Below are 15,164 nucleotides of genomic sequence, written 5' to 3'. Positions count from 1 at the left end.
TTACTTATTTCAGTTAACTCTTCTTTTCTTGGTTAGTTTAGCTGTGCTTTTTAGTTACTTATCTTTTCAAAGAACTAACTCTTAGTTTTTCTAATTTTTCTGTTGTTTTCTCTATTTCATTTGTTTCTGCTCTAATAATTTCTTACTTAATGCTAAATTCAGGCTTAGTTTATTATTCTTTTCCTGGCTCCTCGATGTGTATTATTAGAGTGTTTACTTGAGATTGTTTTTCATAATATATGTGTTTATTCTGTAAACTTCTCTCTTATAACTGTTTCTGCTGCATATCATATATGTTTTGGCATGTTGTGTTTCCATTCTCAGTTGTCTTAAGATATTTTTTGACCAAAATACACATACACAGAAATGACTGTGCACAAAGCTGGTAAAAATCCAAATAAGACTGGTGGATTGTATCAATATCAATTTTCTGGTCTTGATATATTAGGTTTACACAGTGTCACCATTGGAGGGACCTGGAGAAAGAGTATACAGAAAATAGTTGTATTATATCTCAGAACTGCATGTGACCCTACAACTATCCCAAAACAAAAAAGTAAAAAAAAAAAAAAAAAAAAAAAAATACAACACTCAGAGAATTAAAAGAGAAGTTTCATAGTAGGCAAAGATATTTGGGGCACATGTGTTAATGATAATATCATATCCAGATCTATCTATGTAGATCTATATCTACAATAGGTATCCATATAGATACAGAAACAGATGCGTATATATGTATGTATCTATGAACATACATATATGTACATATATATATTTTTGTACTTTAATTTCCATAAATAAACAAAATATAGATTAATAAAATGATGGCAAAGGCCATGAGTAAGCACTGTACTAGGGGATATCCCAGTGATTAAAGTTCATATGAAAAGGTGCTAAATGTTGATCGTTAGTCATCAAACAAGTACAAATTAAGACCACAGGAAGGTACCATTACACACCTACCAGAATAGATAAAAAGAAAACAAAAATTTAAACACACAAAGTGATAAAAAGCAATCACAAGAATGGGAGGGGTCTGGAACTGTCACGTACTTCCAATGGGAATGTTTTCTGATGGTTACTCTGTGACACACATATTTGCACCAAGAGGCACGTGCAAGAGTCTTCAGAGCACCTGCTGTGCTGGGTTGTCTGCTGTAAACTGAGTCTCATGCTCTGATCTCCCTGTGGAATGCAGAAAAGAAGCTTAGAGTGAGATTTTCAGAATCCCATTCCTGATGTTATTCTGGGTTAAATTTTGCCAACTTGACTAATTCACTTTGGAAGGAGGAAGAGGAGTGGAGGCTGTGAGTTCTACGAGAATCTCCTAGGAGCTGGTTCTAGCGTGACGTGTGGATAGTTCTATGATTCACAGGAGCTTTTCCATGAGCACTTGGAAAACTCACTTGCTGATTCAGACATGGACATTTGATGGGAGCAATCTCGTTCACTCATGAGAAGCTGCAGCTTTCCTGGGGCCTTTGACAACTACTTGCCTTACTGCCTCAGACTGAGGTCTCCAGGATCTGCTTCCTGAACTTTCTCTTCACCGTGCTTAATGTAGCGGCAGCTTCCTTTCACCTGTCCTCCCTTTCCTCCTCTGCCACCACTGACTCCCAAGATCTCACAAAATTTGCGTAAACTCTTTTTTTTTCTTTTATAAAACCACTTGATTCTCAGGATAAATTGAGTCACCTTATTTTCTGGAATAAGTCCAGATTGTTACCAAAACCCTAAACAACCAAATTTCAATTAGAGAAAGGTAGGTGATTGCATGATATATTCCAAAAATGGAGTACGGTATTGCTATGGTTCTCAACTGGGGGTAATTTTGTTTCTCACTGGACATTTGGAAATTTCTGGAGATATTTTTGGTAGTCACAGCCGGGGGGACTACCATTGGCATTTTATGAATAGAGGCCAGAAATTCTGCTAAGAATCTTGCTATGCAAAGGACAGTCCCCGATAGGAAAGAATTATTCTGTTGAAAATGGGAATGGTGCCTGAGTTGAGAAGTCTGTTGCATAACAACGACAGACAAATAATCTGCCTCGGGCATCCAGAGAGACCTTCATGGACATAATACAGAGCAAAAAATCCAGAGTAAATCAATATATAATACATGATTCTATTTAGATGAAATTTGAAAATTGCCGAAAAAAAAATCTTTGGTTAGCTTTGGAAAAGAAGGGATAGGAAGAGGTAAGGGTTTGGTGTGGAAGGCTTTTCTCCGTCTTGATCAACATGATGTTGTCTTACGTGGAGAATGGGCAGATAATAGTATTTTGAAGGACAGGAGTGAAAAACTCAAAGCCTGGGTATTTGGAGCTTAGTGCAGTGCATTTTAGCACCAAGGATGGCAATTTGAGTGAGAGAAGTGGTGAATGACCATGGTGAATTGTGAGGAACTTGGAAGTTGAATTAAGAAGCCCCTCTTATATCAGGGGAGGTATGTTTCAAGACCCCCAGGGGATGCCTGAGACTGCCAAGAGTATCAGACCCTATGTATGATTTTTTGTAATACCTATGATAAACAGGCACAGTAAGAGCTTAACAACAATAACTAATAATACAATAGAATAATTATAATAATATATTGTAATAAATGTTATGTAAGTATGGTCTCTTGTCTCTCTCTCCCAAAATATCTAATCGTCTTGTACGCACCCCTCTTTTTCTGGTGGGATGAGATGATTAAATGCCTACATGATAAGATGAAGTGGAATGAATGGCACAGGCATTGCAAATAGCATCAGACTCCTCTTGGCACTCTGTGTACTATTAGAAGGAGAATCATTTGCTTTTGGACTATGGTCAATCACAGTTCTTGAAACATGGAAAGTGAAACTGTGGCCAAGGGAGGGATTACTGTACAGCAATTGCACTCCAAGCTCTTAAAAGTCAACTCGAGAAAGTCTAAATTATTATTATTTTGGGGGGGATTGGTTCTCAAATCATTCATAGTCTCAAAGGTTTTGTAGATAGCTAGCTCAAGATTTTCACTACCTACATGGAATACATATAATGTGCTTTATACATGTCTTATTATGTAAATCTGTTTATATATGTGGTTTATTTTATTATTTTCCTTAAAATATAAATCTTCATGGTAAGAGTGCTTGTCTTATACTTCTGATACTTCTAGGAATTTTACAAGAAAGAGAGATATGTCATTTGGTGAAATTACATAAAAATAATCACCTGAGGAAATTTATGAAAACATTATAAGGTGCTGTACTCATGAATCAAATATTTCTTTCCAAAAAGATTCATTCTTGTAGCTTTGGTTACACAGCATAGCCTTTTGAAATATTCTGTTTACTTACAACTTGATCTCAAAATATTTTACCAAGATAAAGTAGGGTGTATGTGTTGTAACAGTGATGGACTGTACATAGAAAGTTGAGGTCATTTAAAAATTATTAATGGTTCTTGCACTGGATAGTAACAAATACTCCTGATAACAGTATTACTGATCAGTCATATCTGCAAATACCTGTACACTTTGGACCGAATGTTGGTCCTATTAAAAGTGGTACAGAAGTATGTATTGAAGATTATATGTTCACACGTGGAGATAAAACATTAGCCGAAGTTCTCAATTACTGCCCTTTTACACATGAAAATTCAAGTGAATAATATCTATTGTTCCCATTGTTTGAGGCCTCTTAACCGTATTACAGCAAAATGCAAAACCAAAGAAAAAACATACCGGCTTAATACATTTATCTGGAACATATGGGATAAAGTAATCTTTAAATAACATGGCTTGCATCATTAGATCAAGAATGAGTACAGGAAGGGGTTTGTTTTGAGATTTGACTACTGCTGTCTTTACTAAGAGAATTGCGGCTCATACAACTGTGTGCTTGGTAGTCAGTGGAAACACTCGTGCCTCTAAGGGTTGAAACACAATTAATAAGATTTGTGATTAATTTTCAAATCACTCATAGTCTCAAAGCCACATGGAGTTGATTTTGTATGTTTTTTTATATAAACAATAAAATTGTTCTTTTGCCTCTTTGCCAGTTGTATTTTAGCTGTGCAGAAATCACAGTGCTTCCAATTATGTTGATTGCATCCCCAGATTAATTACACATGTATTAAATGTAGTTATATGTTATATATATATATCATTATATGTTGTGTTATAAATTGGATGTTTCTTTTTCAAAACTGGAATATCAGGTTTTTTTTAAATCTTTGAATTCATTGCTGAAGTGCTTACACTGGCCTATTATCCTCATATTAAGCATATTTATTTTACAACCCATATCTATCAATTCTACTGTCTGGAGTACTAGAGGACCTATTTTTGCTTAATATTGTGTGTTTGTTGGTCTCTGTTCAAATGTCATGTCTTCTCATGTCCCTAGGTATCTTTGATTGTGTGCTAAATATTTTAGTTGAAACATTACTTTTCAGAAATAATTGTCAGGGTGTTGGATGATGTAATATTCTTCCAGAGAAAGACTTTTAACCACTTTCAGGTGCCTCAGGATATTAGAAATATATGATTAACTTAATCTAATTTCAGGGCATGAAAAATTTATTTATTATTTATTATTTTTTTTATTTTTTTGGACAACTGCTCTAATTCAAAGAGGTGCTATGGTCTACATAAGGGGTTGTTTACTCTCATTTATATCTACTCTTCAAATACAGCACTTTAACATCGCAATTTTAAATACAGGTCATTTACAGTGCTGCAGAGTTAGATGTCCTGTCTTCCAACTCCTGTCCTTCTAGTTCCACAAGTGTGAAAGTTTCCTGCTCAGATTCTCAGCTGTTTTCTAGTTGTAATACTACACGGAAGGGTCCCTAATTCTTGGGTTATCTCACTGCTCTCTGAAGCATGCCGCATCTTAGCCTTGTAGTTTTTTACCATTTAATTACCTATCTGATTCTTCTAGGAACCTACTTCTACTTTAATTACTGTGTTCATTGGGGTGCCTGGGTGGCTCAGTCACTTAAGCCTCTGCCTTCTGCTCAGGTCCTGATCCCAGGACCCCTGCTGAGCAGAGAGCCTGCCTCTCCCTCTCCTTCTGCTGCTCCCCCTGCTTATGCTCTCTCTTTCTCTCTCCTTCTCTGTCAAATAAAATATTTTAAAAAATAATTACTGTAGTCATCATTTTATTTGTTTTGAATAAAGATTTCTTTCAGTTACTCTATTCACTACCACTATAATCTAAAAAGGAATCTGCCATTCCACTGTCTTATTTAGGGAATTAATTAGTTAGTTAATTAATTAATTTTTCCAACAGGAGAAACTGTGAGAACTATGAATCTCTTGGGCTTAAGGCCATTTCCACAATTATTTTATTATAAAAATTCTTAAAAGTTCTCAGCACAAGAAATAAAAAGTGAATTCCCTGATCACAGGCAATACTGAGTGAGATGTCATGATGACGAATAAGGTATTTAATAAATATATGGACGGTGCTGTTGGCAGAATTAATACAGGTAGAGAATGCAGTTACAAATTAAGAGGAAGTGTCTATTTTACTGTGGATAGATTACTGCTTCTGCCATGGTGGAAGGATTCCAGTGTAATCAATCTTAATTTGCCACCATTTGGCTGATCTTTTCGTCAGGAGAATGATGCCATATCAAGGAGTCAACAGTGTTCTCTGTTGTTGACATATCGGATATGCAGTGGTACTGTTAGATCATCCCAGTAAGACAAACACTGTGCAATCATTTTATCCCTGCCTCCCTGGACCTTTAGTGAAAACCAGGCCAGCCAGGAAAGGAGGCGGACTAATTTGCATTGAATGGGTCATTTTTGCCTATCTGATCACTGAGACCTCATTCTGTGGAAGATGCACTTTGATGATTAATGTCATGGCCATTAAAGTTTTTAGACTCAGTTCCTTTACTGGGCATCGGCCATGGATCTCATGCTCATCACTCCTTTGTCACTCCTGCCAAGCGTGTGACCATCAGCTAAGCCATTAGCCAACATATCAGTGTAGCTCCAAAATTTTAGTTCTTTTTCTTGTAGGCAAAGTAGACACACAGATTGATTGTTTGAATCTCTCCACTGGGAGTATTTCCTTACTCATTTCCTCTAGGGATATCCTTTTGAGGGACTGTGGGAGCAATCAGGGTAGTTTTAGATTAAATTGGCATGTGATATAAAATGATAATAAATAAAGCCCCAAATATTTAATTTCTCATTTTACTAGTCATAGACAATTCCATATAAATTCATCAGGTTGGGTTGAGGTAGAGGTAGTCATAGAATATTATATGCTTTGGGAATCTGAACCATTGCTTATGAGTGTGTTTGACTTCAGAAATAGTTTGGGCCTGATATTTTATATAACCCTCATACTTGGTAATGGAATACTTAACCTTACACCTTTATAGATCAGCTCATGTCTCTATTCTGATAGACAGGTCAGACCACAGGGACAATGAGTGACTCAAGGTCAAGCATTCTGCATCTACCAATGCTCACCATTAACCCCTGAGGCTGTTGTCAGAGGAGAATATTTATTGGTAGAACAGAGCATGCTTTGCCCAGACTTCAATATTTGTCTTACCAGGTCTGGCCAGAGGGTCTACATGACATCCATACCTGTCACAGACACTTGCAGCTTCACCGATCTGGTTCAAAGAGCTTAAGTGGCTTAGTAGTTTGCATTGTCTCAACTTGCTCTTGTTCTTGGACCACAGGAATTGGCAGCTTTATAGTTTATTTGGTAAATGGATCAAATTAGTCCACTGTATTGTGTTACATAATTTTCACAGTGCAGAGCTGTGGCTCCTTGTATTGAAAATTCCAAAACAACTTTCTCTTGTCATTTGTTTCTGTCTTTGGAGAGATGGTTTCAACGTACTGAGGACAACAAGATTCATAGAACCTTCTCTAAGTTGGTTGGCCTTTGATTTTTCATTTGATTTTTCCTTTGTGATAAGAGCATTTAACATTTTGCTAAACAGATGAAGATAATCATTATTTCCTGATCAACAGATCTAATCAGTATGTGACCAATAGCACAAAATAGTGCTGTGTCCAAACTGATACCAGGATGGTCAAGATTAGTCTGTGACAGTGATAAGGATGGCATAACATTGAGGTGAGATGGAGAACTTCTACCAAGTGAAAGAAAACGGCATCTTTCTTCCTTCATGTAAACAATAACACATTTTTCAAATCAAAAGCTTTATCTCCGGTATCAGAAGTTGTGCTGGTTTGCACCTGCAGATGGGACATTGGTGCAATGAGAATCCTCACTTGGTCACATAATGACATTACACTGTCCTTCTTTGAGATCCATTTTCAGAGGCTAACAGGAAAATTAAGTAGAGATATGATAGAAAGCGCCACTGTTTTTTTCAAGTCTTTGATTGTTGCTTTTAATCTGGAATTCCCTGAGAAGTATGGTTTTGACATTCAGTTGGTTCTACAAGGAGCCTTCAACTCATAATCAAAAGTTCTACGGTTTGATGTTGAGGCTGGGATTCTGACTTCTTCTTACCCACTTCTATACACCACCTCTTCTTGTCCTGCTGCTCTACCAAAGGGAGAATTTCTTTCACTGCCTTTTCTTCTAGGGACTTCTCATTCTGATATTCAGTTGTCTTAGTAATGTTACGACCTTCCATTATGACCTGATGAGTTTAAGGAAAGCTCAACTCTTGCAGGGTCTCTTTTTACTCTTGAGATGTTAGGATGTTTGTGGATGTTAGGGTGCCATGACTTTGCTGCTTTCTACTGACAGGAACACTTTCAATGCAGGAAGTAAGGATGCTCAGGGATTGTAGAGAAGCCACTGCCAGGGGTCTTCACCATAATTGTACTACAGGAGTGAAGTCTCAGGAGGGCATCAGAAATCCATGGAATAATCCCAACTCCGCAAGTTGCTGACACCCATGCACCTGTTTGCAGTTGCCACTGGAGAATAACCCCTTCTACCTTCCTAAAGCCACAGATTCTTGGCGGTATCTGTCCACAACTTTGACAGGAAATATTTGCAGTTTTCAGGATTGATGCCTTGCACACGGCAGAGTTTAAAATGGTGTGAAATATGCTGAGTATCAACAAATAATATTAGGCACATCTTAACCCATTAAGTTGACATTTCCAGTATAAGGAAATGATTAAATCTTTGAATATGTATGTATATAAGTGGTCTTTGAATAAATTTTACATGTTTTATAATCCCTAAATTATATTTAGAGTGTACTGTAATGGCCCTGCAACCATCACAGGATAAACCATTATTATTTTATTTTCAAAGTACCAAATGAAAATACCAAAGGAAACTCACACTTAGCAATTGTTAAAACTAACCTTTGTTTGGCAGGAGTTTTTTAGTACATAGAATTCTATAACTTATTAGGTAGGAGCCTCTTCATTTTTAATAAAATAATTATGTAGATTACAAAATACTCTATGTAAACATAAAAAAAAATTGCCAGGTTCTGTGGTAAAATGTTGAAAGTTTATAGCACCCTTTTCTCCCCCCCAGAGTTGATGCTATGAAGTCCAATATACACTTTGCATCATGTTCTCTAAGTTCTTAAAAATACACTATGGATGATTACTGCCCAGCAATTTACACATGAATTAATTACTGAAGAACGCAACAACATGAATGTCAAAAAGCATTAAACTGCTAAAAGAAGGCAGACATAATAGATTATGTACTAGATGATTCTATTCACTTTAAACTCAAGAAAAGCCTCATATAATCTACTGTGACAGACCACAGAGGAGTGCTGCCTAGGACTGGGGCTGGAGGAAGTTGGGATGGGGAAGTACAGGAAGGAATTTTTTTTTTCAAGATTTTATTTATTTATTTGACACAGAGAGAGATCACAAGCAGGCAGAAAGGCAGACAGAGGAGGAAGTAGGCTCCCTGCTGAGCAGAGAGCCCAATGTGGGGCTGGATTCCAGGACCCTGAGATCATGACCTGAGCTGAAGAAAGAGGCTTTATTTTCTTTTAATTTTCAGCATAACAGTATTCATTGTTTTTGCACCACACCCAGTGCTCCATGCAATCCTGCCCTCTCTAATACCCACCACCTGGTACCCCGACCTCCCCCCCCATCCCCTTCAAACCTCTCAGATTGTTTTTCAGAGTCCATAGTCTCTCATGGTTCACCTCCCCTTCCAATTTCCCCCAACTCCCTTCTCCTCTCCATCTCCGCTTATCCTCCATGCTATTTGTTATGCTCCACAAATAAGTGAAACCAGATGATAATGGACTCTCTCTGCTTGACTTATTTCACTCAGCAGAATCTCTTCCAGTCCCGTCCATGTTGCTACAAAAGTTGGGTATTCGTCCTTTCTGATGGAGGCATCATACTCCATAGTGTATCTGGACCACATCTTCCTTATCCATTCGTCCGTTGAAGGGCATCTTGGTTCTTTCCACAGTTTGGCGACCCGTGGCCATTGCTGCTATGAACATTGGGGTACAGATGGTCCTTCTTTTCACTCCATCTGTATCTCTGGGGTAGATTCCTCAAGAAATTAAAAATACAGCTTCCCTATGACCCTGCAGTTGCAGGAAGGAATTTTTAAAGTGATGGAAATACTCTATATTCTGGCTTGGGTGGTGCTCTCGTGAGTGCGGACATGTATCAAGATTACTGAAATGCGGTCTTTCATATGGATGCCCTTTATATAGATTATATTTCAACAAAGTGTGTTAAAATAGACAAAAAAGGAAACGACAGAAAGAACCGTCAGGTTCACCCGGGGTGGCAAAAGCAGTTTGGCGGAGGAGGGGACACAGAGATACTGGAAGGTCCAAGTCATGGGGATGGGAGACAAGGGGACGCGGTTTTCTGGAAAACCCCGTGTTTTAGGAAACGCTCCCAAGCGTGAGAAGTGCATCTGGATGATGGTTTTCCTCCAACCTCCTGGAAGAAGGGCGCGTGTTTCCGGAGACCCGGAGCCGTCCGGGAGGGAGACGAGACCCGCGGAGGCGCGGATTCACCCCCGCACCGCGGGCCGCGGCCGGGTCGGCGGGAGCGCGGGTCCGGGTCCCGCTGGGCTCGGTCCGGGCCGCTCGGGCCCCGCGCGGCCTCGCGGTCCAGGCGGCAGGTGCGGCGGGAATAACGCGGCTCCGGCGCCCCCGCCCGACAAGGTCGCGCCCCGGCCCGGCCCCTCCGGGCTCTGTGACTCCGCCGCGTTGCTCAGACTCGGGTCCCGCGTCGTCCTCGGCGGCCGAGAAGCTCCTGCGCGCGTGGACCGAGGGCGCCCGTCGGTGCCTGGCGACGCGGTTGGCACGTGTCCCCGAACGCGCAGGTGTCAAGCCGCGGCCTTCAAAGCGACATCTTCGCGCCCTTCCTCCTGGTCACTGCTTCTCCCACTCGTGTTTCGCGAGAAAACCTGCGAACCGAATCGGCGGCGCCACGGCCACCTCGGGGGCGTCGGAGTCACCGGGCGGGGGGCGGGGGGCGCCTTCCTCGTGCGACCCCAGCGGCTTCAAGCACCAAGATCTGCCCAAGGGTGACTTCTGAGGCGACTCGTGGGGGCCTTGACCGTGACCCCGAACCGCCCCAGCCCGACGGCGGGATCCGCGCATCCTCCGCCCCCAGCAGGAGGCTCGCAGGCTCCGAGGACGTCCAGGGTCTTCAGCTGCGGAGCGCGGCGCGGGCGGCCCAGGTGCGCCCGGGGCACATCAGGGCCTTAATTAAAGGGCGCGCGGCGCGGGGCCGGGCGGGGCCGGGGCGGGGCGTCGCGGGTTTCGCGGGGTTGGAAACCCGAGTCCCGAGCCCAGACGCCCAGACGCCCAGACGCCCAAACACCGAGAGAGGAGGAAGGAGGCTTCCCTGCGGGCTCCGGGGGTGCGGCCCTGCCCCGCGTCCGGACAGACGTCTGACCGTAAGTCCGCGCGCGTCTGTGGTCTTGCGGGGCTGTGGTGGTGGCAGTTTGTTGCAGGGTCATGGGAATCCGCTGTGGGTATGTTGGATGACTTCGGTGAAGATCCACGAATTCCCTGCGTAAGTCCCTTGCGTCACCTTGACCCTAAGACTACATTTCTGGTCCGGTCTCCCCGAGGCTGCTCACGACTCTGGCCCCTTATTTGTAGGCTTCTTTGAGATTCAGGGACCATATTGCGTCCCCCCACTGTCCCAACCCATTGCTTCAGAGGGAAGGGTGCCTCTTTATCAACCAGCCACCATAGTGCTTTCAGACGCTCATTTTATAAAAAATACATACTGTTGGTTACAAGGGTCCAGGTGATCTAAGCAAGGAAGGCCCCAGGGCGAACTCATCATTGCTAACAGGAAAAACAAAGTTTGTGTCTTAAGTGCAGCTAGAAATGGAAAGGAATGGAGTAAGTTGTTTTTTTTTTTTTTTTTTCTCTACAATCTTAAAAGCACATTTATCCTTCTAGGCCACTTAGGAGTTTAAAACTTAAGAGGAAAGGGCGGGATGGTTTATGTTTAGAAAAGCGAAACTTAAAATTAACACATTCTACCTCATTCTGGGAAGTGCAAGTTAATTACAGTAACAGCTACCTTCTAGGAAGAACTGTTCGATGTATTGTGGTGTACAGATTTTTTTGCTGCCTTGCAAAGTACCTGAGAGCTGAAAGTTCTCAGGCTAATGATTTTGAAATGGAGGACCATGCAGGTTGTATCACTTTGGTAATAATGAAAGTATTCAATTAGAAAAAGTGCTTTTGTAATGGTTATAATAATAGATGATTTACAGAGAGAAATGCTGTATTTGAGAAACCTATTTTTAAGTCTTTTGTAATTCTAAACTTAAGGGCGTCTGGGGGAAATAATCATTTTAAACATGCCTTTGTTTTCAAGTAGATGTAGATGGAAATTCTTGAAAGTACTTGTTTCAAGGTACTCTGAATTTGGTAACTTTTTCCTGAAGATCATTTGCTGGTGTTAAACTGCTCTGCAAGGATAGGAGGTATCGGGTAAAATCAAATCCATAGCTCTGTGTGCTTAGTGGACGTGGTCACGAGCTTTTAAAATATTCAGTCTCCATGTGGGGCAGTGTCTCCACCTGGCCTGCTGGTTGAGAGAAATCACCTGGGGAGCTTTTAAAATCTGATCCCTGTGAAGTACCAGAAACGGACAAGTTGGGGATTTGGCCTGAGTGTGTCAAAGCTTCCCCTCCCCCCACCCCACGTGGTTGTAATAGTCCTGATGGCTCCATCAGCCTGTGTTTCTCACCGAGGTCTGTGAAACTGCTGGGATCCATCTTTAGCCTTGGCTATGACTTCTTAACTTAAAACATTTTTGGCTGGCTGACCTCGGGAGATGTGATTTTTTTTTTTTTTTTTCAGCCCATGAAAGAGGGGCAGGGATACAGCCTAAGCCTTGCCCCCAGAATAGCTGCCTCAGTGATTTTATAATAACTACATGTTCTCAAAATGGCCAAGACTTCTTCCACAGATTCTTATCCACACCCCACCCCACCCCCTCGCCCCCGGTTGCCAAATACTTTAACAACCAGATCCATCTAGTGGGTGGGTAGGAAACTGTATGGTTGGTAGCTCCTACTTAGAGAAAGCTTTATCTGGAGACTGTTGGGCTGGCAGGAAAGGGCTACTTAAGATGGTGAAAGTTCCCGCCACAAGACCTAAGCTCGGGCAGGAGAACAAAGGCCCAAGCAGGAATCTGAGACCCTCCTGCTCCGGGTTCCCATGGACCAATGGGACCCTGACAAGCAGGAATCTGAGACCCCCGCCCCGGGCTCCTGTGGACCAATGGGATCCCGACGAGAAGGCGGGATATCCAAATAAGGGAAACTTGCCAAAAGACCCCCGAGCCTTTCCCCAAGACCCCTTAAAAGCCCCCTCCTCCCTGCCTTGGGCGCGACTTCCGCCACTCTGCTGCCACTCTGCTTTCCAGAGTCGCGGAACCTCGCCCAAGGGTGCCCACCTCCTCCCGGCGCAACTTTCCTGGCTCCCCTTCTCCTGAGCCCTGAAACTTCGCCAGAGAGCGTTTTTAATAAACCTTGCCTTGCACCCACTTCGCCTGGTGGTGTGTTTATCTCGCCGGAAAAAACGTTACAGAGACTGATTTAGTATCTTTCCTTGGCTCTTATTTATGGTACTTTCTAACTTGTACCAATGTCTGCTGTTTAGAAAGTCTCCTAACTCCATTAGCCGAGAAGGAAAAGAAAGAAAAACACGTTGTACAGATGTGTAGATAATAAAAGTTACCCTACACTAATTGAAAGTACTTTTTCCTTTTAAATTTTACGGCCTTATTTATTGTAAAGTGCCAATTCCGGAATCCAACATAAGTATCATTATTTTTTAAATGTAAGGAATTAATGAATTACCAGTCATTTTATCTGTCCTACAGGGTACGGCTTAGGATTTACTTACCCAAAAGTTGGTTGTGATCTAAGGAAATAGGTTTGGAGTGTTTTGTTTTATTTTTGTCATGGATCAGTCTCCTTGCTTAGAAAGTAAATAAAGGGTGTGTGTGATTCCTTGATTTCTGAAGCCAAAGTTCCCTTAGAGTCAACCTGCTGAGGCTGTTTCTACTTGCCAGGATGCTCTGAAAAGGTGAGAGCTAGGGCAGACCAGCTGTAAGCTTGAGAGTTGTTCTCCTACCGCAGTCCACATAAATGAGCTAAGTAATCACGACAACACAGTAGTTGTGATGGCGATGGAGGGTGGAGGATTCTCAGGGGAGCAGAAACTGGAATTCTTCAGAGACTGAAAGCAGAGAAGAGGCTGCTCAGGACTGAAAAGGTAGCATGCTGTGGGTGTTGAGAGCTTGCAGGGAAGAAATTGCCAATGATGGTGGACACATCAAGGGAGATCTATGTCAGGAGGTGGTAGATCCTAGAAGCATGAGAGCCTAACAGTACCTGAAAGGGAGTTTCATTCAACCACTGCAGAGGCAACAGTCTGGCTGTTTGATCCTTGAGCCATTCCCTTCATCTCTGTGATCCAGCGCACTGAGCTGGGCATCTAAGACAAAGTGGCAGGCACGGGACAGTGCTCTGAGTGGCAGATGATGCCAAGCTAAGTTGACCAAGACTTGGGGCTCCCTGCTGTGGTACTTCCAATTCCAGTCAAAGAGGGGGAACATATCAGAGGAGTCTGCTGCCTATCCCAAGGTAGGTTGCATAAGGAAAAATCATCTGAATGTGGTTACTTTCTAGAAGAAAATACGTAAATGGCTTTGGGAGGCAGAATTCTCTATGAACATAAAATTGTCGCCAGTCAGTAAGAAATAAAAAGCTGGGAATCCTTCAAAGGTAGGTAGAGTATCTGAATACGGGTTTGCTTAGAGTCAAAATGGTCAGAAGGTATGGAATGGTCCTCAGCCACATATTTAGTAACTGAAATTTGAAGAAAAGGTCAAGACAAAGAACAGTGAAATTCAGTTTTTTAGCAAAAATCCAGGTCTGATAACAGTAGCAGTAGCAAGGGGAAAATAGACCAGTAGAGGTGAAGAAGCTTAGCAGGAAAAATGGGCGTTATTTAATAAAATACATAACAAGATTCAGCTACTTCAATTCTATGTAATATCTTTAACTTGTTAATAAAAGGACACTTAGAAAGATGTTTATTCTATCAGCATTTGTAATAACAAGAAAAATTGAGTAATTATGGAAGAGTAGCTATGTCATACAATCCTAAATCAGCATACTTTTTAGTTAAAAAATTTGTTAAATCTATTTCTATGAATATAAATTGAGCAAAATGCAAACTTTTGAATTCAAGAGAACAAGATGCAGTTGAATTATATCATAATTAGAGAAATATAACAGGATAAGCTACGAATGGCTACAAATATGTACTAACATATCAGTTGCCTACATTTGTATTAAATATTGTAAAGCTCTCTACTTTCCTTGGTAACAAACTTGCTGAATGAATTGTGTGTAGTGTAGTTACAGTGTTTGGCCTTTTTTTTCCCCTTGCGTTCCTGCTATAAGACCTTATTCCTGCCTCTGTTAAAACCATTCTGCCGATGTCCATGACCTCATTGTGTCAAGTACACAGGTAGTGTTAGATCCTTGAGTCTATAGACTTTTCACTAGAAATTAACAGTGAATTACTGCCTCCTTTTTGAAGTTATTATATTACTTGTTTTGCAAGATACCATATTTTTCTCTTTTGCAAAACCCTCCATTTTTCTTTCCTGTTTCACCTCCTGTTCAACTCCATTTTGAATGGAGAAACTTTCCTCATGGTCATCTTGGCTT

This window comes from Mustela erminea, chromosome 21 (assembly GCF_009829155.1).
Source record: "Mustela erminea isolate mMusErm1 chromosome 21, mMusErm1.Pri, whole genome shotgun sequence".
NCBI classification, from domain to species: domain Eukaryota; kingdom Metazoa; phylum Chordata; class Mammalia; order Carnivora; family Mustelidae; genus Mustela; species Mustela erminea.
This window is presented reverse-complemented; position numbering follows the sequence as displayed.